This window comes from Anser brachyrhynchus (assembly GCF_964034855.1).
Source record: "Anser brachyrhynchus genome assembly, chromosome: 2".
Lineage (NCBI taxonomy): Eukaryota > Metazoa > Chordata > Aves > Anseriformes > Anatidae > Anser > Anser brachyrhynchus.
The window spans coordinates 85,736,656-85,763,702 of record NC_137695.1 but is presented as its reverse complement, the minus strand read 5'-3'; the positions used below and the strand labels follow the sequence as shown (position 1 = coordinate 85,763,702).

The window sequence follows — 27,047 nt, the reverse complement described above, 5'->3', positions numbered from 1 at the left end:
ATGAACTTCATTCAGTGGTAGTCCTGTACGTGTATAGGACTACATCAACACAAGTTAAAATCCACGTGGTTTCCATGAGCTGCCTGTGGGAGGGAAAAAAATACCACCACCAAAACCAAGGTTTTTTCCTTCCGAAAACAGCAGGAATAGATAGTTACCACCCTCTGCATGCCTGCCCAACAGGAAATCAGCACAACAAACCTGCTATAACCAAAGTTTATGGATCATTACAAAGTGCACAAGCACTCCTACTACTTGCAAATATTTTAAGAAAACAGCACTGGTTAAAGATTAAAAGCAATAAGACACTACTGATATCAATGCCTTCAGCTTTCTCAGTCAAAACAAAACTCTGTTACAACATCCTAAGGAAGGTAGGATACAACTTAAAAGCACGCATTTACACTACCTAGTTCAAAACAGTATTTTGTGTTTATAAACTGCCACCCTCCGGAGCCAAGCCTTTGCTCTCAGCGGGACCTCTCGCAGCTGTTCAACATTAAAATGAGGAATCAAGATGAACCCATTAGTAAGCGTAATGAAGTTAAATGCTGGCCAGGAAGGTAGGAACACAGCACAAAATACAGCAGGCTACCAAAAATCTCTCTCACCAGACTGAGCACTTAAGGCCATATCTTAGCCTTTACAAACAGCAACGTGCTTTTGATCGAGTACCCATTAGTCCCTCCGTGCAAAGACGTGACATCACCGAGTTCAACGACTCTTAGTTAATCAAACTTTTCTAAATTGTGTCAGAGCCTTACTTACCTACCAGCCCAAAGATGCCAAAAGTGCTACAGTTAAGACCCGAGTGCAAGTTCCATTAGGAAAAATCTAGTTATTCTAGTTTCACAGAGCCCTGGCTGGGCTAGCACTATCCTAGTCTTGATAAAAATGAAAATTAGAAAAGAAGCGTTTTGCTTTCAGAAAACACGCTCTTGTAAATTATCCTGAGGCTGCTCAAGCACGCTATTATACTATAACAAGTTTTCAGTTTCAGGATGCTTTCCTTGGCTGCAGTCTTGCAGATTCTCTCTTTGCCAGGGCGCGTTTGCGTGCAGGCGCTGGCAGCAGGGCACGGTGCGTTACGGGGCCGGGTGCCACTGACAGCCCCCCCCCCCCCCCCCCCCCCGGGAGGTTAGCGCCGCGACAATCTGCCCCGCACTCTTCCATCCGGACAGACACGACAAAGCCTGACAGCTGTCATTTACCCGCTGGAGTAATCCGGTGGAGCAATCCTCGCGAAATTAAAGAGCGATAGAGCGCACCGGGGCGCCTCCTGCGCGGTTGGGGAACGCCAACTCCGAGGCTGCACTTCGCCAAGTGCCAAAATTCAGGTCCGCCCCGGACCGGAGCCTCGCCAGCCGAACACAAGTACCGAGGGACACCCCAGGGGGATAAAAGTCCGGGGGCGCCCCGCTCGGCCCCGTTTTCCTTCTCCGGGACAAAACCAGCGCAGCCTTTTGGGGGGAACCCTGCTCCTCCTGGGGCTTAGTGGGGAGCTGCGCCGGGCAGTGCCCGGGGAAAGCCGGGTGCCGGGGGGGCTCCGCTCCCCGCCAGCGCCTCTCCGCCTGGCCCCCGGCTCCCCCTGCCGGCACCGGCCGCTGCGGCTCCCAAGAGCCCACCCGGGGCTCCTGCCCCCCGGGGGCGCCCCGGCAAAGCGAGGGGCTCCCGTGCAACCACTCCTGGGGGTCCCGCTGCCGGCACCGGGGACGGACGGGGTTTTGGGGGGATGCGCCAAAGCATCCCCGCGCCCCTTCCCCGAGCTCCGCACCGGGGGGGATAGGGAGCGAAGGGGGCCGGGTGGGCGGCTGGGGAGGGGATTTACCTGCAGGCACCGTAGGGCAGCGCCGTGCCGACCACCACCACCGCCGCGCCGTGCCCCGCTCCCCGGCGCGGCGCCGCCACCGCTTCACGGCGCCATGGCCGCAGCCTCTCCCCGCTCGCCCCCACCAAGTTCGAGGCGCGGCCGCCGCACCCCCAGCGCCCCTCGGCGGGGCGGAGCAGCGGCAGCCCCGGGGGGAGATGATGCTGAGGCCGCCCCCCGTCCCTCCCCGTCCCCCCGCTCCCCGCCTTGCCCCGGGCACGGAGCCCCCGCACCGCTCCCCCCCCTCCCTCCCCCTGCTCCCCCCTCCGGGCCAGCCGAGAAGTTGCAACCGGTTGAGCGAAATGTTTGCGCTTGGGGTTCGGTTTCTGCGTTTTTATTTTTATTTATTTATTTATTTCCCTTGCACTTACCGCAGCTCAAAAAAGCATGCCCCGAGGCTGCTCCCTGCGGTCGGGTCTGAGAGCAGGGGCGCCCCAGAGCAAAGCGCAGCAAACGCTGGCGGTGAGGGGAGGGCAGGGATTTGCCTCGCCCCGACAGGGGCAGCTCCGGGGGTGCTGGGCTCCTAGGGGGGCTCCCAGCCCCAAGGGGCTCCGGGGGAAGCGCTGCAGGGAGAAGTGAAGGGGAGCCAGGGGTGCGGGACCCCCCCCAGCTCTGCCCCGGACCCCGGGGGTCGCGGAGCCCGTGGGCAGCGGGAGCCCCGGCCCCTCCGGGGCATTTTTGGGAAGAATTAGATGGTTTCTCCGCCCCTTCCCCTGGAGCACAGAGCGACGTGTCAGCCCCACAGGGTGCCGGAGAGGGCCGGCGGCGTGGACGGGCTGGGGAGACGTGGCACCGAGGCATCTTCCCCAGGTACGTGGCTGAGCTCCCGCTGCGTGCCTTTCGGTGCAGCCCGCACATCTGTATTAAGGCTCAGGGTTGTTTTCATTCGTCCGTATGTTTTAATGAATGCCATCAAAGCTTTTTTTTTTTTTTCTTTCTTTCTTTTTTTATTTCCTCCTCTCTTTCATGGCAGCATTTGCATGTTTCTGCTACGAACCGCAGCACAAACTGGCTTGTGCTGTTTGCAGCGAGACCTCCATTTAGACGGCTAAAAGCAGTGAGAGTTTATTAAAACAAACAAAAACGTGGAATTGATCCACGCTAGAGTAATCCCATGAAAGTATACTTAATTAAAACAGTTAGAGTCAAAACTTATCTGCACGCCAAAATGTTGCAAAGCCAAAGAGCTTGAAACATCCAGCTCAGGAGAGAATGCAACTTTGGCTACATGATAAAAGAAACTTTTTCAAGGAGAAATGTTAATGAAAGTTTGTAATTACCATTAAAAATGAAGCTCAGGAATTTGGAACATCCTTACTGATTGTTTCTTGGTATGAAAGAAAAAAAGGCACAAAAAATACCAAAGGCCAAAATTTTTTTCCATCACAGTCATATAACCCTGAGAGTCAAGGATGTTTCTTTAGTTGTAACGATACTGTTCTGTAAGGCAGCAATGTAATGCATATTTATGCAGCATCACTTTCCTGTGAAATTTCCTCATCTCTAGAAAATATTTCTAAGAATCCATTAAACAACTGAAAAGTGCTATCAAAGTAACTGCAGATATAGGATGATTCATATACATACCCCATTAACTTATTTGCCGTGTTTTTCAAGATGTCTGTCGACATCAGAAAGTCTCATGTTTTGTCTATGTCTTCATCTATTACAATAGCTTTAGACTTTTTAAATAGGAGATACGTTTGTTCTTCTAACTGCTGAAAGAAATATATATAATATCATAATATATATATGTTATATATATCAGTATATATATATACTGATATATATATATCAGTACTTCAGCAATGAAAGGTAGGGACAGTGTAGGCAAAACCCACTGCCAGAAATAAATAAATAAATAAACAAATAAATAGCATTCTGGAGTGATGCATACTTGCATACTTTAGCCCCTAAAAATCCCTCTGCAGTTTGGCTATGAAAGAATGGGTACGCATGTTAAAACAATAAATAAATAAATAGGAGACTTTTATAGCTATAGTATGATACCTGGTTAATGATATACAGTCTGACCTAAGAAAAACTACATTGAAATCGTACTTTATATCAGCTCCAGAGGTTTTAAGTCATGTGCTTTATAACTAACCACCAACCTCAGGCAAGAGCAACGGTGAAGTCAATGATTAATGATATGCCACTTGATTTTACTTTGAGAAGCTCATGGTCAAAGATCTAAGATGTATGAAACTGGTCACGAGATCAACCATATTTGAACTAAAGCTACCAAATGTAACATAATTCAAACTCTATGTCTAAGTGCAGAGTTAAATCAGATGAGTTGAGAGAGCATGACAAGCAATTTTAGGCAAAACAATCCCTAGACATACTATAATTATAATAAACCCATGCAATCAGGAGCTAGTTCTTTGGATGGTGTCTGTACAGGTACCTTGCACTGTGGTGTCTCAGTCCCAGGCTAAGCCTCTATGTGCTACTACACCCAAAATATGAAAGGATACCCTATTGTAATCCAGATGTCTTATGCTGAGTATAGGGAAGAAAGAAGCAGCTGCTGTATGATCTAAGGAAGAAAAAAACCTTCACAGGACCAAGTCCCAGTTCCATCCAGCCTTCCTTCCAGTATGGACCTCCTCCTCCTTTGCCCTCTATTTTCCTGCCATTATATTTCTTGCTGACACTAATTCTTGATCCTTGCTTACAAGAAAAGAGAGCCTTGGATGTTACAGGGTGGCAGCATGAAGTCAGATAGTGCAGTTGGAAGAGGAAAGGCTGCACAGCACCTTCAGGCTTTCGTCCAGCTTGGTGGGAAGCCAGGTTTCAGCTCCTCCCTGTGGTGCCAGGATATAAGGAGCGTTAGAAAGCAGCAAAGGGGATGGATTTCCATCTGTTCAGGTAGGAAAGCCACAGTGTAAAGGAAGGCCTGTCTCCACACTACTCATCAAGAGCACCTTGAATAGTAGGTCTGTCTTTCATCATTTAGGAAAACAGTCAGGCACTGTAAGCACAAAGTTTGTTAGGTTAAAAGGGAAAAAAAAAAAAAAAAGAGGGAAGGAGGAGTTAGCTTCAAACTAAGCCTTGAGCTGTGCTCTATGCTTCAATCATGGTGAAAATCCCAGCTTGCTTCACAACACCAGAGTTCAAAGGCTTTATTGCCATTGCATTATTTTTTTTCACTCCATTGGAAACACCAGTTGTTGTTTGTTTTTTTTTGCAATCACATCATCTGCTACTCAGAAGAAACTCTCCCGATAACTGCAAACTCCCCCGAGCAGACCAGCAGGAGTATGGCACACGTGAACCCTCTCCCGAACCAGTTCTAAAGAACCCAGCGTCTGTTCAGTCCTGTATCTTGAGTCCACCTCGCTTATGCAGCCTTGCTGAGAGACCTGTTCATCAGGTCGACACTGCTGTCTCTTCCTTCTTTCCCACTGAGATACAGTAAAGCATTTGGCCAGCTGCATTTCCACGGTGTGAGTGCTCTGCATTCCCACCTGCATTTGGCAAAGTCAGCCTCCACGGCTGGATCACCGTGACTCTGCTGCATTTAAATGTCAGGGGCTTCTGATGTTGTTATGTGTAAAACCATGAACATCTTTTCCACCCCAGGAAAGTAGGTGACCCAGCGAATTGAAATTTGCTATCCTCAGGCAGTTCCAGCAGGGAAGTATGTTGTTAAAAAGCAGGACAGGCAAGGCTATAGCCATGTATCCCTAGTAGCATGTTCTCAGTAGCAGACATTAGACAAGTTCAGACTGAGCAAAAATTTTATTTGTCTTAGTAAAAGACACCGTAGCAATACTTGCTTTAAATCACAGGGAAATAAATGTCAGAGTTGCAAACTCTCTCCTGTTTTTGTCAGATGATTGCCTCACATTATGTGCTGTATCTAAAGGTTACGCTGTCTAGCAGCTGTAATATCTCTGAGTTAGGAACAGTGAGATGAGATTCTAAATTACTTGACTTTTGAGAGCTAGGTGTGCTTCTGATGAGTTTTTATTTACTGTTTGTGATCAAAAGAGAGAATAAAGCAGTATTTCTCATGGTATTTGTATGATTAAGACTCTTTATAACAAATGCTTAAGGTGATATTTTCAACGCAACTATAAAACAAACAAATGTGCACTTGCATTTATAAATGTGTTCTATGAGCTCATTTTGGTAATTGCTTCTTTCTTTTCATTAAAGTCTCTGACAGATAAGGCAGTTAAAGGAGTTGTTATATCAGCATTAAATAAGGGCCGTCTAACTTCAAGTCCTTAAAAGCAGTCGGATATTTGGTGAAAATGATGAATTCTGAGGTACTGACTCATGTGACCTGAAAATGCCATCCATTTCCTGATTCACCTTCATATCATCTCTAGGAAAAGAGGAATATTTTACAATGAATACCTGCAGTCAAACAATTTTTTGTGTCTGTGTTTTTCTGTCTTTCAGCCACTTCTCTGAACTGACGTGTTCAAAATGAAGAGCAAGAATGAAGGTGAGGAGGTCCTTACCTGCGAAGGTGAAAATGAAGAACGCCTTGGATAAATCAAGAAATGCAAGGAATAGAAATAATAGGAAATATTTATAACTCTGGTCTCTTAAATAGGCCAGAATTTGGACTGAATTTATGAAAAGTTACAAATCTACATAGAATCAATTACATTTGAATCTAGATTCAGGAATTTTTTTATTTAATACATTATAAAGATATCAGTATGTCTTTACCTCTCCTTCGGATGATAATACATTCTGTTGTCTTCAGCCTTGCACAGATTTCTTATATAGGTTAATTTAATTTCATCTTAATTTTTTAAGCCCAAGACACCTCCTTACATCAAGCTAGGGTGTGAATTTAGCAATCCATTAGTTGGTTCCTCTCTGTCTGCAGGTCCATGATCATTAATAGTGGAACCCTGTGTTTCTATGTCACCAGCAGTACGAGTGGGATTTGGACAAGGGGTACATACATATGAACTTATCACTGACAGATGTTGAAAGCACATAATATAGAGCTTAATTAGACTTCAGGCTTTTGTGCTGGTCGTTTAGGGGCAGTGTGGGTAGAGATGATACTTGGCATAACTCCTGCCTTCACAGAATTAGAACATCACAAATTTTAGAAGAGATCTAAACCAGCTGTGTAGCCCTCATTCTCAGGCAGTATTTCTGTGGCACTCTGATGAAGCATTAATAGCCCTAAATCTGATTTACCCCATGAAAGCACACCAAACAAGCAGTGAGCGGCAGGCAATTAGGAGCGCTGTGTGGAACGGGACAGCAGAAATGGAGGTTACAGGTCCAATCCTAATGATATTTTCCACTCTTGCTCCTACACTCTGTTCAGTTGCCTGTAAGGAAAAAATAAATAAATAAATAAAAATAAACTCGATTGTATGATTTGCAACCAGTCTTTTTAGTCTGGAACTGTTAAAACACAATGCCTAACAATTTGAAAGTTTCTATAGAAATACTGTTAGGCAAAGACAAAAGAGAAAATAAATTCAAGCTAATTAATGCTTATCATTTAGAAACACATACACACACACAAAAAAAAAAAAAGCCTTTTGAGTTTACTTTGCTGACTACTTTCATACTAAAACATCCACCTCAAAGTCTGGTCTTCTGTGCCATCATTAGTCTAATTCATAGCAGAATAGGGCGATAGTAGTGTAATGAGGTGCCCACTTCATTCCAGATTTGAAAGGAAGCCCAGCAAGCAGCTCTGCAAAGTTTTTGCTGCGCTTCTGGATTTAGCAGCTCTGTTCTGTCTGTCTGTGTTCAAGGTCAAACATCTAAGTGTCAACCATATGCAAGGGACATTGCCCTACCAAGTGTCTTTTATAACAGCAGATGCTGCAGGCCGTGAATTACGGACAGTGGGTATTGGTCTCACATCATTTATTAACTGCTGTTAATAACCCTGTTTACATCTGATCCCTGCCCCAAATCCCTCCCATATGGTGCACATGTATCATTTTCTGATGTTTTTCAAAAGTCACCTATCAGCAACACGAAGAACAGACCACAGGTCCAGTGACACAACACCACCACTGTGCAAGATCCGCATTGAACTAAACTCTCTGCAGCTGTACTTGTAGCCTTTATGCAGCCTCTGTCCCAAAGTGATGCTCAGAACAAAGGCATCCCATCACTTCCTAAGTGGTTGAGAACTTCGTTAGAAAAGTATAGTGCATCTGTTCATTGCAGCCAGTCCATTTAACAGTGTACAGCCATTTCCTATTATACGTTCTTCTTCCGTTAAAATCTGCATAAGTCAACCCACATAATGGCTTTGTCAGGAAGCTGTCATTCCTCAATGAGAGAAAATAGGAAGCAGCAGTGTCACAGGAAGGTAGAATTAATATGCGCTGGGTGATCCTAATTCTAGTGCTACCTAACACTTGAGTGTTTGACTTCTTGCCCTTAGCTTTCTGCTAACATCAGATGTTGGGTATGAGTTGAATTATTAAATTCATTTAATATTGCTTTCCATAGCCTGAAACAGTTGTAATCATCAACATTATTTAAATCAGATCCATTGTATTCAAAATGTTTTAATTGATTTTCTTTGTATTTGATTAATAAAAACTGTTCCATTGAAAATACTGTGGGTTAATTATTTGTAGTTTTGGCTGGACAAATGAATAGGTGAAGGAGACTGCTCTAAAGCACAGAACACCAAGCCTGAGTCAGCTCCAGGAACTCAGAATTTGATTCTCCAAACCCAAAGTTTCAGAAGTCAAGCCTCCTTCCGAAAGACTTAGCAGGAGGAGAGATGTTCAGCCATACTGTCAAAGAGCAAGAACCATTGTGTTGTTTTTTTTTTTTTCCAGTTATCCCAGCTCCACTGAGATTACCGAGGTTTTATTTTTTCTACATAAGGAGATTTGGAGTTCATATAAGAGACCGTGCTAGATTAAAGAAACTGAGATTAAGTTAACCTTGTAAGTCCATCATTGTGCTTTAAATACTACCAGAAGACACAAAAAGGAGACCGAGATTATAATGTGTACGCACCTTGAAGTACCTCATCTCTAATGGACTTCCTCTATTCAGAGCAGAAAGTGGGGGCCTGTGAAGGGGTAAGTATGTGCACCAACCTACATATCAAAATAAGGCTGGTCACTGTTGCTTTCTTCATCAGCCATATGTTTACAAAGACTTTAAAGGCTGAAATTTTTAAAGTGGTTGTAGCATAACAAAACCATTAATTTGCATTAAAGTGACAGATTTCAATTGGTTTTGGCAGCTGTGGACAGACAATCTAATTAAAAAGACAAGAGTGAAGCAGACCAAAAATACATAAGAACTACATGGCTAGTGCTGTTGTCTTTATTCTGATAAACAGTTCCTTCTGTTACCAAAAAGAAAGTGTTAAAAACAGGACTCAGTCAACAAGTGTTGGGGGGGGGGGGGGGGGGGGGTTGGGGGGGGAACTTCCATGATCTCAACAAAAAAAAAGGAGTCAAAAAATAGCATTTTCATCCAACTGCAGCCCAAAGCAAGCAGGCACTGGACATTGTAGGTGATTGGCAGCTTCTGTTTGTGGCATGATCAATCATCTAGCAAAAAATAAATAAATATATCTATTCATTAGCATCACGTTCTGGAAGGGTTTTATGAACCAATTTCTCCATGGCACAGAAGCAAATGCAACATTGTAACTGCTGTATGTGGAAGCAAGCAGCTCCCTGAGAAGATCTACTGAAGCCTGCATTCCCTAAACTGTCTCTTATGTCTGAATAGTGAAACCCTCAGAACCTCTTGCTTTCCATACACTCAGAAATATGTGCCCTACACCTTTTTTTATTAGATATATTATTTTTCTGAAACTACAGCAACAAAGCAAACATGTATGCCCAAAGTATAATGAAAGACCAGCAAATAAATACGTTCTATCATCATCTTTGTTCTCCCTGATTTCCCTTCTTCTGATTTGTGAGGCACCACTGTAAGAGGCAGGGACAACAAGGCCGAGATTTTTGTATAGGATAGCCACATGTAGACAATCTTTTTAAAGAGAAGTGGTCTCAGTAAGCAACCTCACTTAGAGGAACTAAGCGGAGAGCAGCTCCAAAATACAGATGGTAAGTTTTGTCACCTTTTTGCTGGTTCAGGAAGTTCAGAGTAGTAACTCAGGTTTGGTCTAGGTGTATTAACTATTGGTTTTCTAAACTACTCAAACTGTTAGGTTTTTTTTTTTTTGGTGGTGGTGGTGTGTTTTTTGTTGTTGTTGTTGTTGTTAAAGAGGGAAGAGATGTGCTACAGTTTGAGGCAAAATGCACATCATTTGGAAAAGTTTTTTGTGACCATTTGCTTTCAATCTGCTGCTGTGACCAAAAGAAATTTGAACTGATAAAATACGGCTGTTTATATAATTTTATTTCTCAACATCTGAGGAAATTACAAGACTAACATAGTTTCCAAATACTTCTATTCAACATTTAACGGCTGATGTTCCCAGGGTCAGCAGGCATGGAGGTGGGATGGGGAATGTCTGGACATTCTTTACAGCACAGTACCAGGAAGAGCCTTCACGTGGCTAACTCAACAGGATTTTTCTTCCCTGCTAGATGCAACAAGAGCATCTATAAACATTTTTGAAGTTTTGGTCAAGAGCAAATACTTGGCAAAGATTGTTCTGACTTCACTGGGAGTGAGAACAGGTTGTACCATTTCTAGGTTGATATGACCAAAAGCCTTTTAAGGAATTAAAGTGCCTACATTTTCTTGCACACCAATAGGATTTGCAATTAGAGGAACATTGTAGGTACTGTAAATAAACAGAACTCAAAGTTCCCACTATATTCAGTGACATCTTGAAGTACATTGCAAGTCTTAAAAGTGACACAGTGTGAAAAAGTACCATCTAAGACTGAAGCAATTATATTCTGCTTGGAATTCTTTACGAATAAACTGACAAAACAAAATTCAAATGCATATTACATATAGCAATATGACTAAAGAAATCAGCAAGGAAAGACTTAAAGGGTAGCAAAATACTCTTTGGATTTCTTAGCTGACAACAGGAAAGCAAACCATACTTTTCTCATTTTAAATGATGTCTTTCCTTTCAGTTCTACTATTCAGATCACTTAGACAAAAACACAGATAAATAACCTATATTCTATGTTTGATAACTGTGCCACACCAATAGTACAGTTTGTTTTTTATCTGTTTAAGAGCACCACAATACTGGTTGCTGCTGACACTGCATCATCATCTATAAATACCATGCCCTGGAAAACAACAGAAGAGTTGATGTCTCTGTGTGCATTCACTCACATTGTTCTTAGCACAACAGGACTCTGGTTTGGCTTGGATCTACCACTGGGTTTTACTGTTACATATTTAATATATAATTAATAACAGTCCTACTGTCTGATTGAAAGTTGCATGCTGTGATTACCTGGGAACATTGTTAAATTCTTCAAATGTGATAAGAAGAAGCCATAGGTGTTTAGATACTAAGGAGAGATACAGAGATCTGAGAGACCTACACCACCATCAGGATCTAGGAATGCAGCGTTTAACTATATCGAGCTAAAAGGTCCTTAGGGGTACATTTGGTTTCTCGGAAATTAGCTACCTGACAAACATGTCTTTTCTTGGTACTTATTTTCTCCTCTGTCTTATAACTCTCTTCCCTGTAACTGAAGGAAGTGCTGAAGGAATGAACAAGTCCTACAAGTCCTACTAATTGTTTTTTTTCAGTTGATTTTTTGGGGGGTAAGATTATAAACGAAAACACATTTAACTAAATCCTGTGGAAAATGTAATTTGTTATGTCACAGCAATCACTCAGCATGTGTGCAGCTGGGTTTGATGATACCAGACCCTGCTTGTTATAAAATCAATACCAATGGCCTCAAGAAAGGAAGGGAAAATGAAGAAAGACTGATGGTTTGCGGGCTTAAACCAGTTTAGGTCATTGGGAACTAAAAGGGAGTATTTTAACTTGCCAATGAATTACTTTTTCAATGCCAAGACCAAGGAGTGGAAGCCAAATTAATGTCTTCCGTCTCAATTCAGAAACATTCCATGTCTTTTACCAAAGTCCTTTGGATTATTACAGAATAAAGAAGGGGGAAAATGTGCTATACATGTAAATATATATATATATATATATATATATATATAACTTAAAACACTTCCTGAAAAGAATGAGAGCATAACAAGTACTAAACACAGGATTTGCAATGAAGCTTTCCATAGGCCAACTTTAATTCCACCCACTCAAAGGGAAGCAGTACACCACTTCTAAAAATTAATCAATGCCCTATTTGTTTGTGTTAGTTCAATTCAAGGTGACCTTATTAGAAAAGCTCCATCTTGGAAAAATCCATGGTTGCCTGGATCAAAACAGGAAAAATTTTTTTTCCTCCAAACATTTATTACTGCCAGCATAACACTGAAAGCGTAGCAGAAGCACTACAGTCACAGTGCAAACAAGTCTGATGGGACCCCTCTGAGATGTCAGCCACTAATGCTGGACCAGGAGCTCTGACTGTGCCATTGCTCCAAAACCACTTTTCTCTAAACACTGGGTGAACAAGTGTACAATGGTCTGCAAGTTCTACAAAGTAGTAGTAACAAAGGCCAATATTAAAAGAGAATCGTAACTCTTTACAAAGCTCCCCCTATGGCATCTCCTGATCGTGCTTTATAGCTGGAAGACTGAGGACTCTAGACCAAGCTCAGCTCAGCTCCACAGTTGAAAACCAAGAGCAAAGAAGGAAAACCAGAAACTCTTAGCAGAGTATATACTGTTGTGGGTGCTCACTTCTGTTTTGTGTTTAGGGCCCAAGCACTACTTGGTACAAAGGAAAAATAAATGAAAGAGAAGCAGAGATTAAAAGCAAGCAGATGAAAAAAAACATCCAGGTACAAAAAAAGGAAAGGGTAAAGAGAAAGCAAAAAGGCAGACAGCTGGCACTCTTCATTGTATGAACAAATAAATGTCTCCTCAGAACCATGCCTGAAATCCACCCATCCTTTCCCCAAAAATTATTCAGATAGACCCTCACTTAGAGCACTCAGAATCTCTAGTGTAAGAGACAGGATAGGGCAATAGTCCATCTAGCCCAAGTATTCTGTCTCCGATGTTCTCCAATTTCAATGCTTAAGGAAAAGTTTAAAAAAACTCAAACATACAGCTAGCCTCCAGTGATTTATGACTTATGGACATCCAGCCCATGGTAGGCTTCCATTTCCTTAATCTATTCTGGGTGGGGATTAAGGGGATGGATAGCAAAGCAGATGTTGTCATGGGTGTCAGCTACTGACTGTCCACCCAGAACGATGGCACAGATTAGCTATTCTATGGGTAGTTGGGGGAAATCTCAGGATTGCTTGCCCATGTCCATATGGGAGACTTCAGCTTCCCAGACATAAACTGGGAATATCATACTGCTGCAACAAGGCTGGGAAATTCCTGAAGCATGTTGAAGATAATTTCCTGTCACAAGTAGTGAATGAGCCAACAAGGAAAGGAGCCCTGCTGGACCTGCTCTTTGAGAATAAGGAAGGCATTTTGGGAGATGTGACATGACAACAGGTGGCTGTCTTGGTGACAGTGATCATGAATCAGTTGAGTTCAAAATTTTTGGTGTAAGGAGAAAAAAGGTCTAAGTTTTTGCCTCGGACATAATGAGCTTGTCAGCAGTGTCCCCTGGCAATCTGCTCTAGAGGTTTTAGGGGTCCATGAAAGCTGGTTGCTTTCCAAGAACCACCTTTTAAAAGCCCAAGAGCAGGCAATCCCACTGTGCTGCAAGTCAAGCAAGCATGGCAGAAGACTGTTCTGTCTGAACAGGGAGCTCTGCCCAAAACTAGGGCAGAAAAAGAAAATATATGAGCTCTGGAAGCAAGATCTGGCTTCACAGGGAATACAGATCTGCAGTTTGCATCCACAGGGAGAAAACAAGAAAAGCCAAAATGCAACTTGAGTTGACACTGGCCACTATGGTGTCAGAGAACAAAAAAGGGTTGTTCAAGTACATCAACAGGAAGAGGAGGTCAAAGAAAAATATTGGACTAGCACTTGAAGTGAACAGTCACCAAACAAGTATGGATGATGAAAAAGCAGAGGCATTTAATGACTTTTTTTTTTTCTTTCCCCTCAGTATTTAATAGTAATGACAGATCTGCCTGGACCTCAGACTTGGAAGACCATGACTGGAGGAACAGTGACTTTCCATCTGTGGTCACCAGAGTTGGAAGGGAATGGCTGTATCAGCTCAATGTTCATTAGTCCATAGGGCCAGATGGGATTCGCCCCAGAGGGCTGAAAAAATTAGCAGACTTTACAGCTGGATCCCCCCTCAACAAGCAAAGGTTATAGGAGTCTGGGGAGGTCTCTGCTGACTGGAAGCTAGACAATGTAATACCCATTTACAAGAAGGGCACAAGAAAAGACCCAGGAAACTACAGACCTATTGGTCTAACCCCAGCCCCTGGAAAATTGATGGGGAAGATTGTCCTGGGGCGTACTGAAAGGCATTTAAAGAACAAAACTGTTATCAGGTATAGTTAATATGGATTCATCAAGGGAAATTCCTGCCTTAGTAATTTGATCTCCTTCTATGATAAGGTCACTCACTTGGTGAGTGAAGGGAAGGCAGCGGGCGTAATCTTTCTGGATTTTAGTAAGGCCTTTGATATCATCCCTCACAGTATCCTTCTGGACAGATTGTCCAACTGTGAGGTGAACATGCCACTCTGGGTGATGAACTGGCTCAGTGGTAGAGCTTGAAGGGTTGTGACAAACAGGGCTACATCTGGCCAGTGACGTTCCCCAGGGCTCAGTTCTAGGGCCAGTCCTGTTTAACATTTTTATCTGTGATCTATATGCAGGAGTGGAGTGCATCCTCAGTATGCTTGCTGATGACACTAACCTGGGATGTGCTGTGGATTCCCTGGAGGGATGAGAGGCCCTCCACAGGGATCTAGATAGAGATCTAGATAGGGATCTAGACTGAAGCACTTGGCAATCATCATCAACATAAAGTTCAACAAAGGAACATGATGGGTTCTGCACCTGGGATGAGTACTGCCAGACACAGGTACAGACTGGGAGATGAATGGCTGGGGAGCGGCTCAGCAGAAAGGGTCCTGGGGGTGCTGGTGACAGCAGGCACATGAGCCTGCTGTGTGCACTGGCAGCCAAGAGGGCGAACTGCAGTTTGGGGTGCATTAAACAAAGCATAGCCATCTGGTTAAAAAAGGTGATTCCCCCACTATCTTTAACGTTGGTACAGACTCACCTTGAATACTGCATGCAGTTCTAGGCTTCACAATACAAAAAGAATATTAAGATAACTTGCAAAAGTCCATAGGAGGGCAACAAAGCTGGTAAAAGGGCTGGAAGGCATGTCCTGTGAGGAGAGGCTGAGGACACACGGGTTATTTTGTCTGGAGAAGAGGAGGCTGAGAGGTGACCTCAAGGCTCTCTGCAACTCCCTGAGGAGGGGAAGAGCAGAGGGAGGCACTGGGCTCTGCTCCCTTATCACCAACGACACAACAGGCGGGAACAACACAAAACTGTGCCAGGGGAGGTGCAGGCTGGACATGAGGAAAATGTCTTTACCGTGAGAGTGGTCAAACACTGGCACAGACTTCCTGGTAAGGTGGTTGATGCCCCATGCCTGTCAGTGTTCAAGGGGTATTTGGACAATGCCATCAATAACATGCTTTAACTTTCAGTTAGCCCTGAAGTGGTCAGGCTGTTGGACTAGATGATCTTTGAAGGTCCTTTCCAAATGAAATATTCTATTCTATTCTTTTTCCTGTCCTTGTATGATAGGACAGAATAAATAGTCATTCCCTATGTGCCTTCTCCAGACTTCATATGATTCTTTGAATCTCAATTTTCTGTCTTCTCAGCCTCCTCTTTCCAGCCAAAAAACTGCAAACATCATTTTAGGCTCAGGCATGCTATGGATTTCTTTTCTATTAATTCCTAACATTAAGTCCTATTTTTGAACACCACTGATATTTTCTCAGAACTGCCTCTTGCAGCTCCAGTATTTTGTTCCTGAATGACAACAGGAAGTTTAGGATCTACCACTCCCTGTGCAAAATTAAGGTTGTTTCCTTCTGTGTGCATCCCATTACACTAACATAAGTGGAATTTCATGCCCCTTCTTAACATCCATTCATGTTATATTCTGATGTCTTTTCAAGAATTTGTAGTTGTTCTTTATCTTTGCCATCCACAATAACAGTATCATCAGTGTTTGCCCAATTGCCTCTTGCAGTACATGAAGAATGACAGATGAATTTTCCTCGGATTGTATTAAAAAAAAATGCTAACATTCATCTTACAAACACCTGAGCAAAATGCTATAAAATGTTGTTCCTATTCTATTGTGATTTTTGACTAAGTTGGGAAAAAAAAAAAAAAAGTCAGGATTACTACTTTAACACAGAGAGTTTAGGATTTCTTAACAATTTTCTACTGCTTGTATTCTTTCCTCGAAGAACAGCATAACGGTCTAAGAGATTATTACCAATTCAGATCAAAATGATCATTTTGAGCTGTAACTTTAAGATTGTGATGAATACTGACAAGAATTTTTTGAGCTTGATGTAGTGACTAAAAAAAAAAAAAAAAAAAAAAAACAAGCCAAAATTATAACTGGCATTCAAGTACATTCAAGTACTTTAAACAATGGTCAGATAGTGAGCCTGGTTATTTCTAGAGCTCCACTGTGGTTACTTAGGAACTGAAGTACAATGCTATAGTCGTGCCAATGAAAACCATCAATTGTGAATGCAGAACGCCAGACTAGTTCACAGCTTGCATCAGTGCAACTCATTTCAACTTACAGTTACAGTTTTGACTGGCCACAAGTTTAAAACATACAAGGAACAGATGATTTAATTCTTTTGGTCAACATGTACTAAGGAGATTCAAATTTCAAACACAAATCTCCCAGGATATGTATTGGACGGTATTTCCCCATTCTTCTTTTTTGCCATTTCAACCAATAAATAGTAAGTTGCATTTATATAAATATGTAATTTCAAAAAAAAAAAAAAACTAACTACTATCTCAGATAGATGAGGAAACCTAACAAGTGGGTTTATGATGAAAAAAAAAAAAAGTATGATTAAATAACTCATTTGTAGAAAAGCTTAGTTAAATTCTTGATGTAATGTCTCTGGCTTCTGAATACATTAAAACAAACAAACAAAAAAAAAAAAAAGGAAGAAATCTTTATGACCAAAAAAAGAAACAAGCTGTAATGAGAAGAAAACAGAATGTTGTTCAAAAGAGCAAAAAAAAAAAAAAAAGTATCAATATCATTTCAAGGTACCCGATTCTCTTTGGATAATTCCTGTTTGCGGTGATTTAATTAATGTTGAGCTGGAAAGTGTGACTGGCTCATTGCTTCCAGAACATTATGGGCTTATAGCTGTCTGCATTTCCTTTCTCTTCATTCAGAGATTTAAGAAAAAAAAAAAAATCAACAGGTAGCACTTGAGAGATCACTTGACAGAACAGAGGGAACACTGTACTCTATGACAGTACTTAACAAGCAGCCACCGGACAGGGCTGGACTTTTAAGACAAGCTGTTTCCCTTTATCACTTTAATTCTACCTGGCCCCTGTAGAAAAGTTTTAGCTGACCAAGATTATTCTTCCTACTGGAAAGGCTCCACCAATTTACATATCACTCTTCCCTTAAAAGGCTATTAACACTGCCATTTTAGGCTAATACATAATTATCACTACCATTTTAACCACTATGCATAACTATCACTATCATTTTCTGCATGATTATCACTACCACAGAAAATACAAAAGCATAACCAGGTCATAGTTCTGCAATACTATACAAAAGAATTTCTATTTCCTCTCTTTGAAATAGGGCATTAAATCTTTGTATATTATCCATCAAATACCCTATCAATTTTAATACAATAAAGCATTGAATAAGTTAAGTAATCCTGTTTAAGAGGAAAGCATCAAACTTTCATATGAAAAGTTTATTCATTATCCTGAAACAAAAGAACATACAGTGTATGTTACGCTCAAAACGTTCTTATAGGCAGGAGGGAACATATACCATGTACATAGAACTAAGCATTTGCAGTGAACCTGACTGATATCTTAATCATCTAACCAAAATACAACTAGAAGTTATTAGTAATCTAGTTATAATAACACTGATATTTACAGCACAAAATATACAGAAAAAAAAACACAACCTCATTAATAGTAATACTCATAAAATCATTATTCAAGAAAGCTTATTAAAACTTACATTTTCTCTGGCAGAGAGACTGCAAGAAGTCATTAGAACCATCCTTATGGCCCTAGGCAAGGTGGGCTATACCTCGTGCTTTTCATGGCAGATGCATATCTGTTCCTAAAAAATCCAGCGGAGGGGGCACCACAGCCTTCATGCATCAGTACTCCTATTATTGCAGGTTTTTCCTCTCATTTATCTAAATAGCCCCTGTAACAACAGCAGCTGACATCTTCTTGTCCTAACTGAAGTGAAGAGCAGTTAATTTTCTCCTTTTTGCAGCCATATGTAATGCTTAGATGGGGTATAATCATACTTTTTTTTTTTCCCCCAGATAAAAAATCCTAATTCTGTCATCATTTCTCCTGAGGTTACATTTTCTACACTTCCAGTAGTTTGTGTTCCTCTCTTCCAGACTCTCTTTTGGTCTAATCTCACCTACAAATTACATCATTAGCTTTATCTGAAGGATCTTGGACACCACTTGATTCCAGACCTCTCCCTTACTGAAAACATTACCTTCATCACATAAGATCAAAGCATGCCTTGCTGACATGCCCTCGGGAATGAGTAGCTATCATCTCAAGTTCAATATAGCTATGACCAAACTTTCAGTCTTCACCTTCAAGCCATCTCTTTCCTGCCTTCACTCCAAATTCTCAAAGGTTTCTCACCATCCTGCCAGTCACAGGCACCCATAACCTGGATGCCGGCTTTAATTTAGACTTTCAGCTATGCCAGCAGAACTCTCTCTAAAATGGAGCCTTTTTCATCCATTCATGCTGTTAAAATTCTCATTACGGTCATAGTTATTTTACAGCTCACTTACTGCAGCATCTTGGCCCTGACAAAGGTGTTTTTGTCACAGGCATATCTGTTTATACACTGCTGCCAAGACTGTCTTCAGAGCCCAACACTTCAATAAACTCATGCAGTTCTTAGCATTTTTGACTGTTCCCCTCACAATAATTAAACAACAATGAGAACAAAAAGTAATTCATTTTTAAAGACACTGACAGCTATTCTCATTTTATGAATAATTTTTCATTTATCAAGGGATGGGGTTCAAGCTTTAATTAGTCCACATATTACCCATCTGTTTATTTGTTAAAAAATGTTTCGTCAAATCTATATCGATCTCCCTATAAACATACATAACTTTCCTCTTCCATACCCCCTTCATGCTCACCTCTTTTCTGCAGTGTCTAAAAATCTACACCCCCCCCAAAAAAAAAAAAAACTGACAATGATTACTCTGCTAGTGTGCAAGACACTAGCCCATTTAATTGACATTGTCCAATAATCTCCATGCACATGTTGGTTTGTCTTCATTATTTTGCCCTTTGTTATGGTGGACAACATCCTCTGTTACATGTGTCTCTGTTACACAGTGCCTGCTTTGTGCTTGGGGGTTCTACGAACAACAATGATAATAAAATTAATAGTTATATTGTACCATATGGAAGCTGAACTGATCTAACCCGGCAAATAAATTCCTCAGCTAGGATCTTGCACAAACATCGTGGTTTAGAAAGTTTAGAAAAGCAAAAATGTCTGCCAACATTGCAACATATTTGTGCTCATTTAGAGTTCCAGAGGCAGTAGTCCTGCTAAAACTAGTATAATTATATATAAGTGATGTTGGCATACCACATAAAATATGTCAGAAGGACAGAACCAGATGTTTCCTGGACTGCATGTCCTCAGTGAGTTTTACACCATCACTTTGCAAATAAAAGCGAAGTCCTTTTTAATGAAGTCAGTTTCTCTCTTTTTCCTGGAAAGACCACCTGTTTTCTGGTATTGTACAGAAACTAGTTCATAAGTTACCAATTAAGTTTTCAGTCACTTAGGCCTTCTAGGCAATTCTGTTATTCTGACATTGTCTATTTCTATGTTAAAAATGTCAGGCTTTGTTTGTATTGTACTCTGCCTAATTCCTTACTGCTTGAATTTAGGGTTAACATTTTAACTCATATGTGGTTTCGGAACTGACTTCTAAATTGAAGAGACAAAGCCTACTTATATAACTTTTCTTCCAACCTTTACCTGTCTTGTACAAGAAATGAATAAACAACTCCGTGCTGCTGAATAGCAGCCAAGTTACATTTGCTCAGACTTTTTATTTCAATACTGCAAGTTCTCTATGCTCTCCATAAGCTTTCTTTTGTAGAAACTGCAGTAGCCTGAATCTAGTGTGCAGGTATTGCAAGTTCAGGCTTTTGTTTTAAATGAATCCTACCCCTGTATTTTACTCATTATCTTTGCCATGAAGTCCAGTGTTTATGTTCACAGTCTCATATAACTTCCATTACCGATGCCTTTTTACTCAGACTGTAAAAATTATTTCTATATATATACAGATTCCCCTACAGTTGGTCATACAGTGATATAACCTTCAAAATCATTTCTCCAAGATCAAGATTTCCTAGAAGCATACAGATATCCTTTACTGATAACAAATGTATATTAGGTATGCTGTATCTCAAAAAGAAATACTAGTAATTAGGAAAAAAAAAAAGACAGTAAAAAGAAGCTCTTGAGGAGCTAGGCAGCATGGATTATTCTCAAGTATCATCACTTAAACAAATACATATTTCTAGAATCTTTACTGTCTGAGCATTAAGGAAGAACTCCCTCTTCTTTAACAAGGAGGGAGGTTCGAGTCCAAATTAATATATATTCTGGGACAGCCAACTGGAAGCTGACAAAAGTCGTTCCAATTTTCAAGAAGGGTAAGAAAGAAGACCGTTGTAATTACATACCTGTCAGTCTCATTTCAGTGCCTGGTGAAAATATAGAGAAGATTTTCTAGGAGTTATTGAAAACCACCTGAAAGACAGTGAAGACATTGGTCAAAGCCAACACAGGTTCATGAGGGGAAAGTCCTGTTTAACAAACTAAAATTCCTTTTATGACAAGGTTACCCACCTAGCTGACCAAGGGAAGCCAGTTGATGCAATCTTTTTGGATTTCAGTAAAGCTTTTTTCAATGTTTCTCACAGTATCCTTCTGGACAAAATGTCCAGCATACGGCTAGACAAATGCATAATATGATGGGTGAACAATTGGCTGATGGGTTGGTCTCAAAGGGTTATAGTAAATGGGGTTACATCAGGCTGGTGGTCAGTCACTAGTGGGGTTCCCCAGGGCTCCATTTTATGGCCATTTCTCTTTCACGTTTTCATAAATGACTTGGACGCAGAACTTGAAGATAGATTAAGTAAGTTTGATAATGACACTAAATTGGGTGAAGCTGCTGACTCCCTCAAGGGTGGAAAGGCCTTGCAGAGAGATCTTGACAAATTAGAGGGCTGGGCAATCACCAACAATATGAAGTTCAACAAGAGAAAGTGACGGGTTCCGCATTGGGAATGGGGAAATGCTGTCTATACATACAGACTAGGGGAAGAGAAGCTAGAGATCAGTCCCCTGGAAAGGGATCTAGGAGTTTTGAGTGACAGCAAGTTGAATGAGTCAACAGTGTGCCCTGGCAGCCAAAGGGGCCAGCCATATCCTGGGGTGCATCAGGCACAGCACTGCTAGCTGGTTGAGAGATTTTCTCACTCTACTCTGTGCTAGTGTGGCCTCACCTCAAGTACTGTTTGAAGTTTGTGGCACCACAGTATAAAAAGGACATAAAATGATTAGATAGTGTCCAAAGGAGAACTACGAAGATGGTGAAGGATCTAGAGAGCAAGATATATGAGGATTGGCTTACGTCATTTGGGTTGTTCAGTCTAGAGGAGAGGAGATTGAGGGGAGACCTCATGGCGGCCTACAGTCTCCTCACAAGGAGGGGACAGAGAGGCAGGCACTGATCTCTTCTCTGGTGACTAGTGACGGTACCCGAGGAAAAGGCATGAAGCTGCGACAGGGGAGGATCAGACTGGATATTAGGAAATGGTTCTTCAACAAGATGGTGGTTGGGCACAGAAACAGGCTCCTGGGGAAGTGGTCATGGCACCAAGCCTGCCGGAATTCAAATGTTTGGACAACACTCTCAGATTTACAGTTTGATTTTTGGGTGGTCCTGTGTGGAGCCAGGAGTGGGACTCAGTGATCCTTGTGGGTCCCTTCCAATTCAGGATATTCTATGATTCTATGACTGTTGCTTCACGATAGACATTTCCTGATTAAGTGGTTATTGTCATGGCCTGGTTCACATTGGATTCAAAATAATAGATTGATCCTGAAGTACCCTTGCATAAGACTGGCTTTCTCCTTATTGTGGATAGCTTAATTGTGCCAGAGGACTGAATCCATTGCCTACAATCTTAGTATCAGAGGTTAAGACAACCTTCCAGAAAGAATGTCTTGAAGGTGAAGATGAAACCTTGAGTTTCCTTTCTACCGCTACATGAATTTGGTACACCTGCAGCAGCTTGTATCGCCCAGTAAATACAGATATATTCCTCTGCTCTGGCCAGGCTTTATTAAGCAATGAAGTCTCATGGTTATATCTATTTCATCTTAAGTTACATAGAAAATATTCCTCTTGTTTATTTATAGATGCTGAGATGAATTACAAGAAATCCATGTGGTACAATTGCCTTAGACAAACTGAAACTATTACAATAGACATAGTTGAGTTCCTTCTTATTGTTCTTCTCTGAGTAGGAGATCAGAGGAAACCCATCCATTAGACATCCTTCCTGATATCTGCATGAATCATATAATCACAGAATGGTTTGGGTTGGAAGGGATCTTAAAGGTATCTAGTTCCAACTGCTAGATCAGGTTGCTCAAAGCCCTGTCGAATTTGGCCTTGAAGAATTCCAGGGCTGGTGCATCTACAGCTTCTCTGGGCAACCTGCTTCAGTGCCTTACCATTATTATAGTAAAGAATTTCATCATAACATCTAATCTAAATCTACCCGCTTTTAATTTAAAACCATTACCCCTTGCCATACATTCCCAGATAGAGTCCCACCCCATCTTTCTCGTAAGCCTCCTTTAAATACTAGAAGTTGCTATAAGTTCTCCCTGGAGCCTTCTCTTCTCCCAGATAAATAACCCCAACTCTTTCAGCCTGTCTTCATAGGAGAATTCTGAGATCAGACTCTTTCTGGAGAAACAGCCAACCAACAACAAAAGCAAACAAACAAAATACTTGGAGGGTTTTTGTTGTTGTTGTTGGTTGGTTGGTTGATTGTTTTTTATGATGAATAGGTCTTTAACTAGACTTCTTCACCATTGAAGCATTGATCCAAGGACAGACCATGAAAGAGAGCATTTGAGACTGGTCAGAAATCATCTCCTGAATACATTTTTTCTAAATGGTTGCTAGCCCATGGGAGATAAAGGGTAATTTGGGTTTAACAACATAGCTGATGTTGTGCCCTAAACTTAATTGCCTTTTAGGTTGGAAAAATAATGAATGGGCTCTTACATTCTTGTTCACATAATGACTTAGAGATGTATTGTCTGAGAACATCTGGTCAATGCAATTCTTTAAAGGAAGAAGGAATGTCTTCCACATTACCTTGATTTCTTTGACTCTAAAAATGTTCATGTATCATCTACATCAGGGATCAGATAGCAAGGGTCATCCAATGGTCCCAGTGAGCAGTCTGCTACACAAACCAGCAACAGAGATTTTCACAGAATCACAGAATTGAAGGGGTTGGAAGGGACCTTGAAAGATCATCGGGTCCAACTCTCCTGCCAAAGCAGGTTCCTTAGAGCAGGCTTCCCAGGTAGGCATCCAGACGGGCCTTGAATATCTCCAGAGAAGGAGACTCCACAACCTCCCTGGGCAGCCTGTTCCAGTGCTACATCACTCTCACTGTGAAGAAGTTCTTTCACATGCTGGTGCGGAACTTCCTGTGCTCCATTTTGTGGCCATTGCCTCTTGTCCTATCCCCACAAACCACTGAGAAGAGGTTGGCCAAATCCCTCTGTCTCCCACACCTCAGGTATTTATACACATTGATAAAATCCCCTCTCAGTCTTCTTTTCTCCAGGCTGAACAGACCCAGGTCTCTCAGCCTTTCCTTATAGGGAAGATGCTCCAGGCCCCGTATCATCTTTGTGGCCCTCCGCTGGACTCTTTCCAGGAGATCCCTGTCTTTTTTGTAATGGGGAGCCCAGAACTGGACACAGTACTCCAGGTGAGGCCTGACCAGGGCAGAGTAGAGGGGGAGGATCACCTCCCTTGACCTGCTGGCCACGCTCCTTTTAATGCACGCCAGTATCCCATTGGTTCTCTTGGCCACAAGGGCACACTGCTGGCTCATGGTCAACCTGTCCTCCACCAGGACCCCCAGGTCCTTCTCCTCAGAGCTCCTCTCCAGCAGGTCATTCCCCATCCTGTACTGATACGTCCGGTTGTTCCTTCCCAGGTGCAGGACTCTACACTTGCTCTTATTAAACCTCATTTGGTTTATTCCTGCCCATCTCTCCAGCTGGTCTAGGTCTCACTGAATGGCAGCACAGCCTTCTGGCATGTCAGCCACTCCTCCCAGCTTCGTGTCATCGGTGTACTTGCTGAGGGCAGACACTATTCCCTCATCAAGGTCGTCGATGAAGATGTTGAACAAGAGCAGACCCAGCACCGACCCCTGGGGAATGCTGCTAGTCACAGGTCTCCAGCCGGACTCTGCGCCACCGATCACCACCCTCTGAGCTCAGCCAGTCAGCCAGTTCTCAACCCACCTTACTGTCCACTCATCTATCCCACACTTTCTCAGCTTTGCTATCAGGACGTCACGGGAGACAGTATCGAAAGCCTTGCTAAAGTCAAGGTAGATGACATCCACTGCTCTCCCCCCATCTACCCAGCTGGTGATGCCATCATAGAAGGCAACGAGGTTGGTCGAGCACAACTTCCCCTTGGTGAATCCATGCTGACTACTCCTCATAACATTCTTCTCTTCCAATTGCTTGGAGATGGCATCCAGAACAAGCTGTTCCAACACCTTTCCAGGGACAGAGGTGAGACTGACTGGCCTGTAGTTTCCCGGATCCTCCTTCTTGCCCTTCTTGAAGACCAGAGTGACATTGGCTATCCTCCAATCTTCAGGCACCTCTCCTGTTCTCCAGGACCTTTCAAAGATGATAGAGAGCGGTTCAGCAATCACCTCTGACAACTCCCTTAGCACAGTGGATGCATCCGATCAGGACCCATGGATTTGTGTGTATTGAGCCCACTCAGACGCTCCCGAACCACTCTCTTGTCAACCAGGTGGGAGCCCTCCATTTCCCAGCCCCTTTCTCCTCCCGCCAGGTTCGAGGAGTCCCGAGGGGGAGTCCTTGAAGCAACAACTGAAGCAAAGAAAGCATTCAGTATCTCCGCCTTCTCGACATCTCCCGTTACCAGGACACCCCCCTCGTTCAGTAAGGGACTCACATTATCCCTAGTCTTCCTTTTACTGTTTGCATACTTAAAAAAACCCCTTCTTATTATCTTTTATCTCTTTTGCAAGCCTTGTCTGTGTGGGATTTAGCCCTCCTCGTCGCGTCCCTGCAGGCCCTGACAACACTTCTATACTCCTCCCAAGAGGACAGGCCCTTTTTCCACATTTCATAGACCTTCCTCTTCCTTTTGATCTTCTCGATGAGCTCCTTACTCATCCACGCAGGTTTCCTGCCCTCCTTCCCCAATTTCCTACTCTTAGGGATGCACCGATCCTGAGCTTGGAAAGCTCAGGATTTTGTGAGAAAGATGCATCTTTATGAACATTCTCAGTTTAAGCTGAGATAGGAGACATACGTAGCTATGTGACATTCCACAGCTTGAGATACCAACCTCTGCCAGCTCTGTAATGGAGGAAGGGTGATGTCTGGCTTGAGGCACTACATAAGTGCAAGCTGACATGTGGCATAACAGTCTGAAACAGTCTGAAATCTGTGGCTGACAGATTTATCTTGGGGTTACAGATGACTGTCCAGATGGACTGGAAGCCTCTCCTCTGGAAGGTATGAAATTGCTATTTGCAGTCCACTTGAGCTCTAGCGAGTGACAATTCGCTTCAGTTTTTTTCAGATTCAGCTGTTAAAAAAAGCTGAAGTTCGAGGACTATAGCGTTGTCCTGAAAGCTATGCCTTTGAGTAATTATTGAACAAACATAACTGCATTAACTCCATATGCACAAGTAGCTGATGGACACTTTTTGTAAACAACCTTAGAACTAGGGAAAGTCTGAATGATGTTACATTGCTGTGAATCACAAATATTTTATGGGAAAGAAACAGCTCACAGTATGGAAGCATGTGTCTTGAAGGAAGCTAAAAAATGTCTTTAATGTTTAAAAAGAAAGTGAGTGAGAGAGAAAGGAAAGTAATGTTACCATCTTGAGTCCAAGACAGTCCAGTTTTCTAGACTCAAAGACAGAAAAAATACTTCTTTTCTTCTGGACAAACAAATTTTTGGTAGTAGACTTTTTTTCCTTGATTTCCAAAGATATTTCCTATCAACTGTATATCCAATAAAGCAAGGCTACATTACTTTCATATACTATTCATGAAAGACATCCATGAAAATTATGAGAAAATCCACGAAAAGAATTTGCTGTTGATGACAATACCCCAAAAAGATAACTTCTAAGAATAAGAGATAACTTCTAGGACCTGACCAATGATTATTCTAGCGCAACCTCAAATAAAAGGTAAAGATGTTATCTGAAAACAAAGTTTGGGAAGAAATGTCACTGTTATTCAGCATATCAAACTTGCATTATCTTAGTTATATCACACATTGTTTGTATTTGCAAATAATGGCAGCTTTTTAAAATAAAAAGAAAATTAAATTCTTAAAGTGCAAATGGTTACCTATCACCTCAAATTGGTAAGTATTCTGCAGCTGCCTGGCCCTGGTATTTAAAGAGGTTCCACCAAAAGACCAGGATATCTATGGGCAGATATTCTTCCTGGGACTTTGCATGTTATCTGTTCAGTAGCTTAAGATGTTTATTCCTGTAAATGAGTAAAACCTCCAGTGAGTTCTCTTCAAAATTTGC

General features: G+C 42.1%; 2 long non-coding RNA genes across 5 annotated transcripts in view; one reads left to right on the top strand and one right to left on the bottom strand.

The window, feature by feature from the left end:
* Positions 1-2,239: 2,239 nt before the first annotated feature.
* Positions 2,240-9,553, top strand: LOC308190648. Its single transcript, XR_013947436.1, has 3 exons — positions 2,240-2,677; positions 6,284-8,916; positions 9,432-9,553. It is a non-coding gene; the product is annotated as an uncharacterized lncRNA (long non-coding RNA).
* The window catches only part of LOC308190649, a 63,341-nt gene continuing 39,843 nt past the window's right edge, over positions 3,550-27,047 (bottom strand). Inside the window, exons 3-5 of one of the 4 annotated variants that reach the window (XR_013947437.1) lie at positions 20,853-20,919; positions 18,103-18,332; positions 3,550-6,206 (exon numbers count right to left, since the gene is read on the bottom strand). This is a non-coding gene — a long non-coding RNA (uncharacterized lncRNA). Of the gene's footprint in view, positions 6,207-10,181; positions 10,404-18,102; positions 18,333-20,852; positions 20,920-27,047 lie in introns of those variants that run through there. The other 3 variants (XR_013947438.1, XR_013947439.1, XR_013947440.1) reach the window with 3 other exon arrangements.